Genomic DNA, 18608 nt, shown 5'->3' with positions numbered 1-18608 from the left:
CTCTGACACTGCAACAGTTTTTTTTTTCAAGGCAATGAGGTTAAGTGGCTTTGCCCAAGGCCACACACCTAGGCAATTATTAAGTGTCTGAGACCAGATTTGAACTCAGGTCCTCCTGACTCCAGGGCTGGGTGCTCTATCCACTGCGCCACTGCTGCTCCCCCTGCAACAGTGCTTAATCGCCTCCAGACTCAATTAATTGCAATGACCTACTTACCTGAAGTGTTTCCCATCTCCAATCCATCCTCTATTCGGTCAATAAAGTGATTTTCCTTGGACATAGATCCAATCATGTTACATCCCTACTCAATAAATTCAAGTGGTTCCTTATTGCCTCCAGGAACAAATGCAAATGATTCTGTTGGCATTCAAAGTCCTTTCCAATCCTCTTCTGTCAACCTCCCAAACATGTATTTTTTAACCAATAACTTCCACCTCCAGGCTGTTTTGTGAGCAAAATACTTCATCTCTCCATCCTGAGCATTTTCTTTGACTATTCCCCATGCCTAGAATGTTCTTCCCTCTCTACTCCTACTACTAATCTGCCCGGCTTCCTTTGCACACATATGTTTGTATGTTATCTTTCCTATTAGATTGTGAACTCCCTGAGGACAGGGAATGTATTTTATCTCTTTTTTTGTGTGTCCCTGGGACTTAGCACAATGTCTAGTTTACTATAATTAAATGTTTATTGGATGACCGACTGACCTATGGGGCAGTATGAGGTCAGATATAATTACCCTTCCTGAGAGACCCAAGTCTTCTCTAGAGAAAATATGCTCAATTTATTCAACTGATTCTCATATGTCATGGCCAGAAGGTCCTTCCCTGGCTAAGTTGCCCTCCTCTGGAATCTTTATCAATGCCCTTAGCAATGTCCTCTTTAAACCATGATTCCCCATCCCTGAAAGCAATAGTTAAGATATTGCTTAACAAGAACAGACTACAGTGGGGTTATGACTTTCTTATTCCTAGAAGTTTTGCCTCTCTCCAAAGGGAGATATGTTTAGACAGCCACTTGACTGAAAAAGACAAGTCAGCACTATGATAGAACCTTCAGAAGAAAACTAATGGCATCTTTGACTGCCTTCTGTGAGGAATAGCTTCCAGATCTCTTTGTCCTCTGGTCAGACCACATTTGCAGCATTATATCTCATTCTGGTCACCAAATGTTAAGAAGAATATCGAATCTGCAGTCTGAATGCAGATGGAAGTATACTCTTTTCATTTTTCCTTTATTTGTGGTGTTTTTCCTTTAGCAAACTGTAATCTTTTTTCAAATTATTTCTTCTTTCACAACTTGACGACTATGGAAACAGGTTTTACATTATTGCACATGAATAATCTATTTTGTTCAAAAAACATAAAGGGTTTTAAGTCCCTATCATATGAGGGTTGGTTGAAGGTAATGGAAATGTTTAGCCTGGAGAAGACTTGGGATATAATACTTCTTCAAGTATCTGAAGGGCAATCCTATGCAGTGGAACTAAGTTCATTCTAGTTTCCTCTCCTCCAGAGAGAAGAACCGGATGCAAAAGATAAAGGTTTTAGAGGCAAATTTAGGCTGACATTAGGAAGATTTCCCTAGTAAATAAGACTGTATGGGAAAATATAGCAAAAAATGCCAGGTCTAGAGTCAAGATGTCAAAGTCATCCTCAGACACTTACTGTTTGAACCTGGGCAAGTCATTTAATCTTGTTTGCCTCAGTCTCTTCATCTGTAAAAAATGAGCTGGAGAAGGAAATAGCAAACCACTTCGATATCTTTGCCAAAAAAATTCCAAATTGGGCCATGAAGAGGGGGTTAGGACAGAAAAGATTATATAAAAATAAACAAAAACTGAGTGCTTCAGGAAGTAGTTGGTTTCATAACTGATCTTTCGGCAAACTTTTGCTATCTTGTTATAATAATAATAAATTTAAATGGCTCTGTGTTAGGCACTGTGCCTAGTAATTTACAATTATTATTTCATTTTTATCTCCGAGGCCATGTACAGGTTGACCAAGATAGAGGTTATACTTATTCCTATTTCATCAGCAAAACTGAGGACTAGGAAAAATTAGTTGCCCAAGTTCCCAAGGGGACCTTGTAGAAGAGCCAGGATTTGAATGTAGGATATGTTTAGGAAAAATAATTGATACTTCTATTTGTTTGGGTTTGGTTTTTTAATTAATTTTACATGAACTGAGTATTGGCACATTTAAGTCAAAGAAGGATTCACTCAAAAAAAATTGAATGCCTACTCTCTGCAATGGCCCATTCATTCTACATGGCAGGGGTATTGAGATACAGAGAAATAAGTGATGAAGAGCTTAGCTTATAATTCATTTTTTAGGGGAGATGGAGTATGAATAAAAATAACTATAGTGCATAATAGCATGTGATAAATTCAGAAGCTTTAGAGTTGTTGAAAGGATTCTTGGGAGTCATCTAACCCAACTCCCTCATTTTACAGAGAAGAAAACTGAGAAACAGAGACTATTATTACAGGTAGGAAATGGCAAAGCCAATGTTTAAACCTCCATCCTCTCATTTGAGATCCATTGTGCTCTCCATTGAACTATACTACCTTTCATAACCCACTCCCTCCCAAAAAACCTCAAAAACTACATTAGAGTCCTTACAGAGACTATTTCAGCTGTAGGCATTCTAGTTTCATAGAATGAGTGACTTTAAGGTTGAACTTTAAAGATTAGATATTATTTAAAAAAAATAAAAGTAGTCAAAAAAACCTTTCCTGGTTCCAAGAAGGAACTCAGTTTAAACTGATTTTTTTTCAGCAATATGTCATCATGTTTTTTTTAAGACTGAATTTGGGGTGGCTATGGGGCTAGAGTACTGGCCCTGGAGTCAGGAGTACTTGAGTTCAAATATGACCTCAGACACTTAATAATTACCTAGCTGTGTGGCCCTGGGCAAGCCACTTAATCCCATTGCCTAGCAAAAACCTAAAAAAAAGACTGAATTCCTTTTTTAAAAAATGTGCTTTTCCCCTACTCATGTCTTTTAAGTAAAGTGATTCATGTATATTGTATCAACCAGGGCAACTGTTTACTATTTCTTGCATAAAGAGGTGGCAGAAAGAGAAGGATGGGACCAGAATTTAAGATTCCACAGGTCTCTACTCATAAGATGCATCAATAGCAGAGAAATAACTTCTTGACCTATCATGATTTGGCATTATGTGGCAGGCAAATGCCAACTTCTTTTAGGAATCCCAGAATAGAGTGATAAATATATTAAGATTTAAGTTGGTTGCTGTGAGAAATTGTTTAGTTTGTAAAAGGTAAGAAGCTAGATAACTGTATGTTGACTCTTCTGTGACTAATGGAATGAATACAAGTGGTTTAGTTATGGTATATGTTCATTTTGTTATATCACCATCTATCTACCATTACAATGATTAATATCATGATCATCACCATCATCACTTCTATCATTCCATTTAGGGAAAAGAAAATACACCAGCATAGAGATGACCTGGAAGAAAGTGCTGTTTGTGGACCCTTGAAAGCCAGACTGAGGAGTTCAAACTTGATTTTGTAGGCAAAGGGGAGCAATTAAAATTTTCTCTGCTTGATTGGCGGTGCATCTCTGCTTTATGAAGCAATCTATTCACAATGTTCAGAATCTATTGTAGGGAATAGAGATAACAAGTTGGTAAAGAATATTTGAGAACTAAGGGAGATTTGAGCATATTGTAGACATGGGGAAGAATCCATTAGAGACAGAGACTGGAGGTGCAAGAGAGGATGATTATTTTATTTTTTCAATTACATGCTATGAAAGTTATTCAATATTCATTCACTTGCATATGCATATTTTAAAGTTATATAATTTCCTTCTACCCTCCCTTTCCACTTCCCTCTCCTCAGCAACTAACAGTCAAGTGAACATTTTACATACACATTTGTGTTTAATATGTTTACAGATTAGTCATTTTCAGTATGAAGAATTAGGATTAAAGAGGAAAAAACTATTACAGAATTTATTTTTGATTTTGCAAGGCAAATGGGGTTAAATGGCTTTCCCAAGGCCACACAGTTAGGTAATTATTCAGTGTCTGAGGCTGGATTTGAACTCAGGTCCTCCTGACTCCAGGGCTGGTACTCTATCCACTGCACCACCTCTACCGTCATTTGTTTAGCATCAACCATATGCAGCATTATTCTAAGCATTTGAAATTTAAAACATTGAAAGTCTTCCCTCAAGCAGTTTGCTATCTAATAGATTAAACATGCTCACAAACATATATGATACAAGGCAGAAAATAATAATAGAAATTCAAGATTAATGATATCTAATGAAGGAAATAGAAGCTTCCTGGATTAGCTGGCACCTGATTTAGATTGAAGGAAGTGGGGAGAGGGTAGATTTCAACAGGTGAAGATGCAGATAATAATGAAGGAGGAATTCTATTACAGGAATACAAGAAGTTATGAGTGCCACAAAGGTTGGATAATGATGACTAATCCATTTTGATAATGATGTGTGATAAGGCTCTAAAGACTGAAGAAAGCCTTGAATGCCAGGGCAAAGGTATATACAGTTTATATTTTATTTGTTAGGTGATGGAATAGCCCGTGTGTGTGTGTGTGTGTGTGTGTGTGTGTGTGTGTGTGTGTGTGTTAATGACAAGGGGTCAGCAAAAAGGGAATAAAAGAATTCTAAATGGTATGAGACCCAATTGAAGTCAGAGCATATGGTTTCAGTAAAACTATCATCAAGCCTTTTGTCACCAGATGATTTTGAGGTTTCTCCTAACTCTAAAATTCTACAGACTGTATCATCACCAAGGAAAGAAAATGAATTTAAACTTTGAAACATTTCAATTAAAAATAAAGGGAAAATTTCCTGACAGGATGGGTAATATATATATATATGTATATATATATATATATATATATATATATATATATATATATCTATATATATTTTTTTTTTTTTTGCAAGGCAATGGGGTTAAGTGGCTCGCCCAAGACAATACAGTTAGGTAATCATTGAGTGTCCGAGGCCACATTTGAACTCAGGTCCTCCTGACTCCAGGGCTGCTGCTCTATCCACTGCACCATCTAGCCAACCCTAAAGTGTTTTTTTTTCTTTTTCCTTTTATTTGAGAGCCACAATGAAATCTCCTTCCTAGTTTTTCTGTAACTTTGACAGCAGTTATGGCAGCATAGAGCAATTCTGAACAAAAACTGGGGGCAAAGGCGAGGGGAGCCATGAGGTTTCTTCTTGCCCAGGGATTTTATTCTTATTCTGCAAAGGTTCATGAAGTCCAACTTATGTTCTAAATTTAAAGGATCTCAGAATCCTGTAATTGAAAAGGATCTCAGAAGTGATCTGTGTAGTCCAACTTCCTTATTCTGATGAAGAAATAGAAATGCTGTAGGTAAAGCATTTTCTCCAAGGTTACATATTTAAAGCTGAAAGTAAGCTCAAAGGCTAGTTCTACTCCTCTCTATTATTTTTTTAAAAATTAAACTTTTTTTCAAAGAGAAATTGTTTTTGGTTTATTTTTGCCTCTCACCACTCTTGCCCTTGGAAAACAGACCAAACCTCTTGCCCTCAGGATTGGCTAGATGCTTTCCCCTGCTGAGACTGGTTACATCTATTCCAATTTCAGTAGTTGTAATGTAGCCAGGTGCTGGTAAATTCAGTTAACTGCTGAATTTAGGTCACACAAAGGATTGAAAGGCTCTAAAGTGCATTCTAATATTTTCTGACACTAGGTGGCACTCTAATCATTGGGAAATTATTATTTTTTTTAATCAATAATATTGATTTTATATATGAAAAATTTTGGTGCTTCAAAGTCTTCTCAAATGAGAGGCTCTCATTCTGAGAACACTTGAATTTTTTATACATAGTTTTAGTATATTTTTCAAGTTTGGTTATTTTGTTAGGTATTTTATAATTTATAAGGATCTTTTTAAAACCCTATAACAAGAGGTGAAAGTCAATAAATACATGGGTGGCTTGGAATATCAGTGGCAAGTGTGGGCAAGAGCATTTCATTTTATTTGATCAAAGGTGAATTATTGGTCAACCTTTGTGTTCACCAAGATACGAAAGGGTGGTTTAAAGATTCAGCTTGCTTCTGTCTCACAGGCATTTAGTAAATAAGGGGTCACACATGGGAAGAATGATTGGGAGACAAGACTTGTCTTTCTCTTTCTTAATTTCATAGATTTAGAGCTGGATGGAACTCCAAAGAGCATCTTGTCCAAGCCTCTTCATTTTGAGATTGCTGCTTTTCAGAGAATCACAGATTATCGGAGTAGGCATCTAGACTATCCATGATTAGTAATCTCTTTTATAGGATGCTTGATGACTGGCCATTTGATTTTGTTCTAAGTCCTCTAGAAAGAGGAAACTTTTTCCCTCAAGGAGCCCATTCCCCTTTTGATGTTTTGGCAATATAATTTCCTGTACATCAAGATGAAATATGCTTTATATATTAATTTCTAATCATTGCTCCTAATTTGACCCTTTAAAAGGCTAAATGGAACAAATTTAATTCTTCTGCCTCTGTTAGCTTTTCAAATCCTTGAAGAACCTATCATTTTCCCTTAAATAGTTACCTTTAGTCTTAACATCCCTATTTTCTACCATCCATCTTCAGGTGGCTAGGTGGTCAGTAGCTTCAATATGCAGATAATTCTTCTGGATGCTCCTTTCTAAATGTCTTCTCTAAATAAGTCTACTTCTGATCTTTACTCTCTCTCTAGGACCAGTTACTTCTAGACATTTACCACAATGCTCATAAAAGAGGCAGGCAATTTTGCTAATGGATAGTGTCCTTTGAAAATAACTGCTGAAAAGTAGTGATATGATACTAGTCCTTCCTGCACAGAAGTTGGTTGAATTCCCACCTTGCATTCTCCTTCCAGTTTTGGATCTAATAGAGGTAGCATCAACCTAGATCTATAACTAATCTAACATCCTCTTCTTAAGTCATCAGCACTTACATCATTCCTCCTATATCAAGATTTAATTTTTGCTTGTCTTTAGCAGCTCAGTGTGTCTCTCTCTTCCCCTTACTTCCCCTTCTCTCCCCTCTTCTCCCCTCATCTCTCTCCTACTTCTATTTCTGTCTCTTTGCGTATCTTCATCTCTGTCTCTTCGCCCATCTCTGTCTCTTTCTCCATCTCTTTGCTTTTTGTCTCTTTGTCTCTGCCTGTCTGTTTTGGATAGGAATGGGATTCAATATTTCATTGATATAGAGAACCCCTGGATGGGGAAACTCCTTTCAGCACTACAGAACAATACCTTTTCTCCAACTTCTAATCTTAAAGATTGTTCAGAGCATTGGCAGGTTAAATGGGTTAGCCAAAGTCATAGAACCAGGATGTATGTTTTAAAAAGTTATATATAATATAGCCCATATGTGTGTGTGTGTATGTATGTATGTCCATCTGTCCATCCTTCCATCATCATCTCTCTCTTTCTCTCTATCTATCCCTACAGCTTTACCAAGTATGTGTTCTATCTATCTATCTATCTATCTATCTATCTATCTATCTATCTATCTATCTATATACATCTATCTATCCATCTATACAATCTATCTATCTATCTATCTATCTATCTATCTATCTATCTATTCATCTATCTTCTATTTTACAGATTCTATATAAGGATACATAACCTCACTTCTGCTCAGATAGGTAGGCCAGTTCCTTGAAGCACAGTTTGAAAATGATGTGGCTTGGGGACTGACTAAGAGATCTCTGAGCCTAAGTTGTCACATAAATGTGGAGAGACTGTGGATTAGGGTAAGAGAAAAAGAATTAGAAAGAAATGCTTGCGAGGGGAAGTGCAAAGTTTTCTTTGAATAATGGGAGACCCCAAACTGCAGTCATTTAGGGGAAGCCAGTTCCCTACTACAACCCTTGCTTTCGGGCACCTGCAACCACAGAGATGACTAAGAATCGTCTTTCCTTGGGAGATCATTCTCTCCTTCATTGAGTTGATATTTTATATTACTCCCAAGTTGACGAACTCATTTACTTTTGTGTTTTCTATTGTCTACTCTAATTTGTGTAACTCCCTACTTTCTGTTTTCCATTTATACTGATAAAGAGGCTTGCTAACTCTCTGTGATTTTCTTTTGTATAACCTGCATTCAATCAGAAGAATCTAAGTTGGTATAAGCTGTGATCCTCCCTTTGGAAATGAAAAAGGAAAGTAACTTTTATTCTGAACCTCTAAAGGGAGTTGCATGCCACTCGACTACAAATATATGAAGCATGGTAGATAGACATAATTCTAGCCCAACACCCTTCTAGGATGTAAAAGAAGGAAGAATGATCATCATCTCTATGACTGTCTTCCATCCTTTTTCTCCTTCTCCTAATAGATTACTGGTGACAAAGCTGAAGCCCATATCTTACTTTCTACAAAGGTGGAAATTAGAGAGTACTTTGAAGATAGGATTGGAGAGGTATTTATATGTCCATGCTCTGTATTGACCAACCATTCTATATTAGATGATTTGCTCATTTGCTTTATCTAACATAACTTGTAGCCATACATACAACTAGATATAGGAATCCATAGATATGAAATTATCTCTATGATTACACCAATGGAAAGAGCACTTGATAAGGTAGGTCCTTATCTCAATGTGATTCAGCACTTACTGTGTATTGCATAGTATTCAAGAGATACTTGTGTGCTAAGTGATCTTACCTATGGTCACAAAGCAAGTATATGTGTTTGAAAAAGAAATGATCATGAACTAGAAAAAAGTATTAAAGCCAGGAGACTATCCATATACAAACAAGTCCAAAAAAAGGCATCACACAGAAAATAACAAATCTATTAATACAAATAATATTAGCAATTGCTATTATTTTACAACTAGTGTTTGTTAGAGGTAGGACTTGATCCCAGGGTCTTGACTCTGAAACTGCCCCTAGAGCCACAATACTGTGGTGAATCACAATACATTCTCATCTTAATTAGAAGAATTTTTTTAGATGTATTTAGTCTGATTCCTTCATTTTATATGAAAGGAAGCTGAGGGACAGCATAAGACTGCTCTAATAACAAAAGGATTGACTTTCCATTCCAATGGACTACACAAAATGCATGCACAAACTTTTTAAAGTTATCATTCCAATTCTTTTCTATACATTTTTAATATTTTCAGTAATGGAAGCTTTTTGGGAGATATGGCTTAAGAAAAAAGATTTTGAATTGCAAATGGTTATAAAATAATTTTAGGAGTCACCTCCTACCCCCCAAAAGAGCCTTACTCCTAAGACATATGAGCACATATCTCTTTTCTTGGCTTAGTAATGCATAATTATTGCCTCTTGGTGGGGAACAATTGATGATTTATATAAATGCATTAGTGGACAACAGGAAGCTCTGAGAGTTGACTTGCAATCTGTGAATTTCCATTTTTGAGGCTGACTAGGTAATAAATGGGTCAATATTGTGGCAACAAGAGACATGAACATTAGTTGGTAGTTTTGCTTAGCTGAGGCAAGAAGTTCAGTTTGGTATAGGTTCTAAACTGCAAAATCCAAAGCAAAAATCCTACTCCATTCTTTCAAAAATATTAACAGTTTTTAGCTGAATGTCAAGAAACTAAAGTTTAGCTATTTCTAAAAGACTGAAAAAAGTCTCTTTGAAAAAGTAGATGCTAGATAAAGGAGTATGGTATAGTGAAAAGAACCCTGGAGTTATAATAAAAGATTTGGGTTTGAATTCTAGATCTGCTACTTACTTGCCAAGTGACAGTGGGCAAATCATTTAAATCCTCTAGGGTTCAGTTTCCTTATCTGTAAAATGAGGGCATGCCTCAAGGATAATCTTAGGCTTTCCCTCATTGTAATCCTCATAGTCTGAGCTTTCTGAACACTACTTTGGGTTAGAGCAACCAAATAGGCTCCAAGCTCCCTGGCTCCATCCTAATCTGGGCTCCCAGCTCTGTCCTTCCAGATGGTTCCTTGCTCTTGGCTTCCCTAGCACAGCCCTGGTCCATGCTAGAGGTCTTCCCTGAACAACTCTTGTTCCTATGAGGTTTGCTGATAGGATCCATTGCATAGTACCCACAGACTTTTAGCTTTTTCTTTATGCGAGGACTGGTTGTCAGAGTGCCTTTAAAGTATAGTTTGGTGATCTGTTGCCCTTTTCAAAAAAAATCTTGAGAGTTGGGTTGTTCTACGTCACTTCACTCTCTGCCATTGTGACTACACTGAACTACAGGGCCTCCTTTGAAAAGAATTCAATCCTCCCAAATTCTTGTACTTATTGCATATGTCTATGTAAAGAATTTTAAGTAACTTATGGTTGCAAGAATGGCAACTCAGAAGATCAATGAATCAAGTCTATATAACATCATGAAGTTGGGCACTGGGTAAATATGGAACTGTTGGGCTAATGGGTGCATTCTATAATGAGCTTTATTCCTGAAGGAAATAATCATCAGAAAATTAGAATACCAAAATGATAAGCAAGATCATCTCAGAAAAACCTAGAAATACATGAATTGATGCAAAAATGAAATGAGCAGAACACTGCACATAGAAAGATGTATCTATTGAGAATGCAATAGTGATTCTCAGCAATACAAAGATCCTATGCAACTCTGAAGGATTTATGTGGAAAAATACTATCCTTCCCCAGAGAAAGAACTGATAGAATCTGAATACAGATGGAAGTATATTTTTTACTTTCTTTTTTTGTTATTCTTTTTGGACTTTTTTCTTTTACAACATGATTAATATAGAAATATGTATCATCTGTATTAGACTGTTGCCTTCTCAATGGAAGGGAATAGGATAGGGAGAGAATTTGTAGCTCAAAAAGTTTTCAAAAGTTTTCAAAATGAATGTCAAAAACTTGTTCCTACATGCAAATGGGGAAAAATAAAATACTAAATAAATAATAAAAAGTAACATACCTGAACTCTAATAAAGGTCCTGATGCCATATTTCAAGCAATCAAGAAGGGTAACTACCACCTAGCTGTGTGGCCTTGGGCAAGCCACTTAAGCCCATTGCCTTGCAAAAACTAAAAAAAAAAGGGTAACTATCAAGACCAATTAGAACTGGATAGCAAAGTGAAAATAGGAATATTATATCTTGAAAGAAACTTTCAAAATGAAAAAAAGCTCCTAGTACCATCATAACCCAAAACCTGATCTTTAAAGACAGAGAAAAATTACAGGAAGCATCTAGAAAGAAAGTGTTCAAGTGCTAAGGAGCTATAGTCAGGATGACACATTTCTTGGCAATTATTCTATAGAGAGGAGTTTCCAGAATGTTATATTCCAGATAGTGAATGATAAAAGTTTATATCCAAGAATAACTTAACAGGCAAAGCTTAATATAATCTTCCTGAGAAAAACATGAATGCTAATGAAAATGAGGGATTATAAGAAGCCTTGATGAAAAGTCCAGGCTTGAGTAAATTAACTTTGAAATGTGATTGCATGTTCAAATCTGGCCTCAGACACTTAATAATTACCTAGCTGTGTGGCCTTGGGCAAGTCACTTAATCCCATTGCCTTGCAAAAAAACCCCAACTGAAATGTGACTGCAGTAGTCAAGATAAACATATTAAAATTAAGTCATTTGAATAAGTGCAAAGAACTAAACAATGATGAAGTATTCAAATTACAATGGTGAGGCCAGATCATGTGGTCTCTTAGAACATTAAAGTTTATGAAGAGAGTAAATATGATAGAGAACCTAAAAGCAATTTTATTATTTCTTGTTAATGTTAAAAGAAAAACAAACAAAGGAAAAGTAATACACTTGGAAAGAAAGGTAGGAAGGGTAGAACAGATTCCATCTTCAGTTTGGAACATTAAAAGGGTGGGATGAAAGACTATAAATAAAAGATAAGAAGCTATGATTAGGAATTGGGTAAGAGTAGCAGAAGATTAGAAGGATAGAAGTAGATTACATTAAATCTAGATCAGTAGTGTTGAGCAAACCTCTCAGTACATTTTTTTAGAGAATGGATTGCAAAGAGAAGGGATAATATAAAAAGAGAACAGAATCAAGTCATGTCAATGTGAATGGGATGGATTCACTGTTTAAATAAAAAAGGTAGTAGAATGTATAAGAAAGCAAAATCCATTGATGTTTACGAAAAGCTACTTAAAATGGAAAGATTTACACAAAATATGGAGTTGGAGCAATTAGGCTTCAGATAATCTAAAAAACAACAAAACAAAACAGGGTAATGATTATGATGTTAAGTAAGATGGCAATAAGGCAGTTAAAAAGAGATAAATATGGATACCACCTTATGCTTAAAGGTACCCTGAAATCTGATTAATTTTCCCTCTTCATATTTATAGTATATTCAATTTGTTACCTATATGTATATTAAGAATTCCTTCATTTATAATTTGCGGGGATTGAACCTGATGACTTTTGAGCTCAAATTTTAAGTCTATGATTCTGTTAGGGAGGCTATGATATCTATCTATCTATCTATCTATCTATCTATATATGTATATCTATAGATATATAGGTAATTAAAATTATTGCTATTTATATGGTACTATCAAATTTATAAAGCACTATATATACATATATGTACATATATATATATGTATATATTTATATATCATTTCACTTGAGCCAGATATCAATCCTGTGAAGTAGGTACTATATAGACACATGGAATTATTTGCCCATGGCAGCACAGATAATAAATTAGACACAGCTCTTCTTACCTACAGGTCAGATAAACTGTAAATTACTCTACACTGTCTCTTTGGGATGTATAACATAAGATAAGATATGAAAGGGGAAAAAGGAGAGATCCAGCAAAAGTCCTCTAGGAAAATTTGAACAGAGAAAGAATATTTTTAGCTGTTGGGAATCAGAAAATGTCACATGGAAGAGATGATACCAGAGCTGAACCTCCTCTATGCTGAGATGAGCCTTCAAAGTTTGTTTGGTTCTTATTTAAAATTTTATCAATGTTTCTCTTGCCTAAGTATCCTTCCACTTCCACTGTTTTCAAGTTTATTCTTCTATAGGATTATTTTTCTTTGTTCACTATTTCTCAGATGTTCCTTTAGAGCGGAGGTATCCGACACACAGTCAACAAGCCACAGCACTCTAGTGTGGAGGGTATCAGATTAAATGTAATTGGTAAATATTTAACAAAAGAAAATATAATAAAACATGCATGATGCTAATATGTGGTTTTCTAAATGAAGATATGGTCTGCAGAGATTCCCACGCTCTGTTTAAGAATTCCCCTTTCTATTTGAATTTGACAGCATTCTCTTGGACAATGGTGTAAGGTGCATATTATATTAGAGATGGAGACAAGGAGATCTGGGTCAAGTCCTGCCTCAGCTATACGGCCTTGGGCCTCAGTTTTCTCATCTGTGAAATGAGTGAGCCATAGCTGTTGACTACTAAGGTCTTTTCCTTTCAGCTTTATGTTCCTATGAATGAAACCATATCTAGAGTGGCAACTAGCCAATTTCTGCATTGTAGAATCAATTTATTTTATATACTGTGGTCAATAGATTTGCTTTATTCTTTTATTGGGGGGGGAGTAGATTGGTGAGGGGGAATAGCAATGTTTCTCACTCAGTGTTCTCAATAACCATTCTGGGAAGTAACCATTGCTGAAGTGCAGTCATATCCATTGAAGACCCAGAAGAGAGTCCTGTCACCATTTAATGGGTTAACTTCAGAAATTTATATATTTTTGGGAGAAACGACATGATAGGCAGAGGCATTTCTGTCTTCTTTGACTCTGATCCTTAAAGAACATGAGAACTTTTAACTTGAAAATTAAAATTTTCTTGGTTTTGTTTTCCCTATTAGAATGTGTACTTCTTGAACACAGGGATTATTTTGCTTCTCTACTTATCTCTAGTTCTTAGCACAATTCTTACACACAATAAGGATTTAATAAATCTCATGCATTCATTTGAGCTATTCCAAAATGATATTGATGATAGAATTCTTGTGATGGTTCCTAAATAGAATGTTATGTACTATAAAAAGTGATAAGGTAGATAGTTTCACAAGAAACAAGGAGAAACAGGAGAAACAGAGTGAAGTAAATGCAACAATTTCTATGATAGCACCAATTATTAAGAGAAACAACTTAGAAAGATTTTAGAGCTGATCAATGGAACAATGAGCCAGGATTTTCATAGGACTGAAGGTGATAAAAAAGGGACCCTTGTCTGGGAATTAAAATGAAAAATTAGGTCTCCATATTTTGAAGTGGCCAACCTAAGAATTTTTTTTAATTAGACTATGCTTATTTGTTATCAAGATTTTGTTTCTTCATTTCAATTATTCAAAGTGGGGGAAACTGTGAGGGAGAAACATAAGTGTTCATTTAATTAAAAAATCATAAAATAAAAATTGGAATAAACAAGAATCCCCAAATAATTGCAGTATAATTATTCAATAAGATTTATAACTTCTCTGTATATTGGTTTGTATCAGCCTGAGGGTCTCATTGTATTTCTTACAATAATCTGTGATCATTCTTTCCAAGCACTCAAAGCAGTGTACCCTTTAAAATTAAAATCAGTTTTCTCAAAACTAAGATTTCTAATTCTCAATTCAATTCAAAGGCCGTTCATGAAGTGGTAATTATGTCCCAGAGGCACGAGAGATATGAATGATAAATTCTCACTTTAGTACATTTCCAATCAGCTGTCAAATTGATCTTCTTAAAGTATACATCTGACTTTTATTCCTCTGTGCAATAAACTCTAGTGGCTTCCTATTATTTCCAGTATGAAATTCAGGGAATCCCAAAGATTTTTAGGCAGCTTTAGGCTACTACTTACTAGATGAGCACTTGGGTGGTGCAGTGGATTGCGTGCTGAGCCTGGAGTCAGGGAGATCTGCATTCAAATCTTGCCTCAGATGCTTACTAACTGTGTGACCTTGGACAAGTCACTTAACACTATTTTCCTCAGTTTGCTTATCTGTAAAATGATATGGAGAGGGAAATGACCAGCCACTCTAGGATCTTTTCCAAGAAAATCTTTAATAAAGTCACTAGGAATTATATATAACTGAACAATTACTATACTTTAAAATCTATGCTTGGTGCTGTGAATATAAGTATAAAACTGGCCCTCAATAGCTTTATAGTTTAATGGAGAAAGAAAATAAATAGTGATACACTGATCAAGGAAGGGAATCATGATTTGGATTGTCACAAAGAAACGGAGTGGTCATATCCTTTCCAAGAAAAATGGTAATTTGATTTAATAAGAGTTTTGAGAACAAGGTTGTTCTGAAATTGGTCAGCTGAGAAGAGTAGAGAAACAAGTTAGACTATTTGACATGGTCCCAGGAAGGCAGATTTGAGAGGCTTGCTTCTTCCTGGACATGGCTTCTGGTGGTCCTATTTGTAGGGTGCAATAGTATCTGCAACAGCTTTAAGAGACATGAGAAGGGGTGGCTAGGTGGCACAGTGGATAGAGCACCAGCCCTGGAGTCAGGAGGACCTGAGTTCAAATCCAGCCTATCTGTGTGGCCTTGGGCAAGCCACTTAACCCCATTGCCTTACCAAAAAAAGGGAGATATGAGGAGATATCTTCCCCACTCTTTTCTTTTTCAGAGTATGGGAATTGTGGATAGGAAAGAGAAAGTGAGGTGGTATAGTGGATAGAGTTCTTAATTTCAAATCTGGCAGACCTGAGTTCCTATACTCAAACATTTAATGTTTTTTACAGTGAGCAAATCACTTATCCTTTCTCTGTCTCAGTTTTCTCAACTGTAAAATAAAAGTGACAATAATAGCATTTACCTCATAGGTTTGTTATAACCTGTTATAAGGATCATATGAAATAACACATGTAAAGGTCATTGAAAAGTTTGTGTCATTTAATTGCCAGCTACTATTATTAATACTTCCATATGATCTCAACCTTTTTTTAAAGTTAGCTTTGCTGACTATTTTTCTTTTTAATTATTTGCTATCATAGATTTTTTTTTTTTGTGAGAGGGAGAGGAAAGGGAAGAGAAGAAATGCACTGTTAAAATAGGTGATATAAAGAGGAAATATGCCAATAAAATGTTTTTAAGAAAAAAAATTCCATGATTACCAGAAATCATAAAACCATAGATTAAAAAAAACAACTGGAAGGGACTGTAGAGGCTGACTATCTAATCTAATTTCCCTCATTTTAAGAAAACTGATATGGTGAGGAGATTAATAGACTTTCATGGTGTTACATAGGTCATGAGAACCAGGGGTGGTATTTTTACCTAGATCCTCAGAAATAATTCTCTCCATCATTACATGACTACATAACTATACTTGTTAATGCCCCATCACTTAATACAAACCCCTGAGCCACTATTTTTTTTGACCATAGACATTTTGGGCAATATCTTAATAAGTCTGAGTGCCTTTAGATCTACTATGTTTCTCTTTATTACCCTTTTAATCTCCTACAATTCTTATTCTTTGGAAATTGAGGTGTTTCCATAACTCTTAGCATTATAGCATTACTAGAACAAAAATGGGTGTTGAAAAGTCAGGTTTTTAACCACAGGCAGCAGTTTGGGATCATTAAAAGTCCTTTACTACTCCCCCAAAGCAATCCAACCTTTTCTTTCTATTCAGTTCTTTACCTAATTCATTTTCTATTAAGTGCTGTCCAAGGTCTATGGTTTGGATTCCACCATTATTCTTCCTATTTAATTGTGTGTCACTGTCCAAATAATAGGCATTCTTCATTGCTTTGTTTTTCATAAGATTATAAGAATATGGATTTAGATATTAAAAAGACCTTAGATGTCACCTAATCTACCCTCAACATTTTACAGATTGGATATTAAAACCGGGTTAAGTTCATTTTACAATTCTTATCAGAGATACTTGGATTCCAGGGCTAATACTCTTTCTATTATACCATGATACCTATCTCAAAGTCATGGGGATATAGAGCAAAGCAACAAATCATTGAATATTCACAACAACAAAGAACTATATGGGGATTCTTAACCTCTGGACCCCTTGGACAATCTTTTGAATCCTCATGGATCCCTTCTTATAATAATAATAATATATATATATATTTATAGTGTATATGTAAAATACATTGAACAATAAAGGAAACCAAAATTTAGTAAAACTAAAGATGCACTTTCCCTATCCAAGTTAACAGACTCTCTGAAACCACTGAACCTGCTTAGTGGATGGTTTGTAGATGCCAATTTAAGAATTCCTGGGTTAAAATGTTATTCACGTGCAAAGTGCATTTCTAAGACTATGTCTCCTGATATAAGTAGATTAAAACATTAGTTGTCTTCAAGTATCCTTTGCTTTTTCAATGTGAGAAATCTCCTATTGTCTTAGTTAATGGTCTTCATAAACTACTATGTTTGAAGAATTAATTGTCCTACAGTAGGCAAGTTTTGAGACTGAACTTATCAACACTGGCTCTTAGACTACAGACACACAGTCCATTTCTAGCCCCGTGTAAAAAAAGAAAGGGATCTTCTAACTTGGTGACACTTTCCAGAAATGATGCTCAATTGGTGTAGTTCCTCACAATCGAGGATTCCCACTGAACTGGAATGGGATATTCAAGGAGGACTTTTGTGAAGACAATTCATCAAAAAAGTGATTATTTTGAAGGAAGAAAGAGAAGGGAATGTGTTGTGTAGCTGAAAAAGGCAATGAATTTGGATTCAGAAGACCCCCAAATCAAACTCTCCCTCTGATCCATGGGCATTTAACTCTTAGAGGTGAAAAAACACTGGCCCTTCCTTCCTTCACAGAGCTATTGAAATGGAAGCACTTGGGGAATGTGAAAAATGTCATTTAAATGTGATTGTTATTAATTATAATGAATGCTTAATTTTTAGGAATTGAAGCAAGTTTGATGATATCAGTCCCTTACTTAACAAACTTTAGTGGTCTCTTATGCCTCTAAGTCAAAGTGTAAATTTAGAGCCCTCCATAATCCTTTCTGGGATTATACATATTCTATACTAAATTGGCATCCTTATGGTTGTACAGCTATAGACTGCTTATCATGCAGTCAGATGGCAAAACAGATAGAATATTGGACCCGGAGTAAGGAAGACTCATCTTCTTGAGTTCAGATATGAATTCAGACACTTACCAGCTGTTTTATCTTGAGCAAGTCACCTCACCCAGTTTGCCTCAGTTTCCTCATGTGTAAACTATGCTGGAGAAGGAAATGGCAAACGGCTCCAGTGTCTTTGGCCAAGAAAACACCAAATGGGGTCATAAAGCATTGGACATGACTGAACAACAAGACTAGATAAATCTCTGCTCTCGGATCCCTGAGGTCTTTTCAGTCTCCGTTCATGTGCTGTACTCCTCTTGTGGTTCACATTCCTTCCCTCTTTCTCAAATTATCATGTTTATACCTCTCTGTTTAACATGTTTCCCCCAGGAGAATTTAAGCTCTTTGAGGTAAGACACTATTCTCATTTTGTTTTTCTATCTCTTGTGTCTTGCACACAGTAAGGGCTTAATAAACACCTTTTGGACTGGCTTACATTTGAATTATGTGATTGTTTGGGTTTTGCTGCACTCGGGTGACATTTCCATAGCTTGTGTTTTTCTGTTTCCCACTTAAGGGAGGCCCCGGTGATAT

This window comes from Macrotis lagotis, chromosome 2, assembly GCF_037893015.1.
Source record: "Macrotis lagotis isolate mMagLag1 chromosome 2, bilby.v1.9.chrom.fasta, whole genome shotgun sequence".
NCBI classification, from domain to species: Eukaryota; Metazoa; Chordata; class Mammalia; order Peramelemorphia; family Peramelidae; genus Macrotis; species Macrotis lagotis.
The sequence above is the reverse complement of the archived record's forward strand: the minus strand, read 5'-3'. Positions refer to the sequence as shown.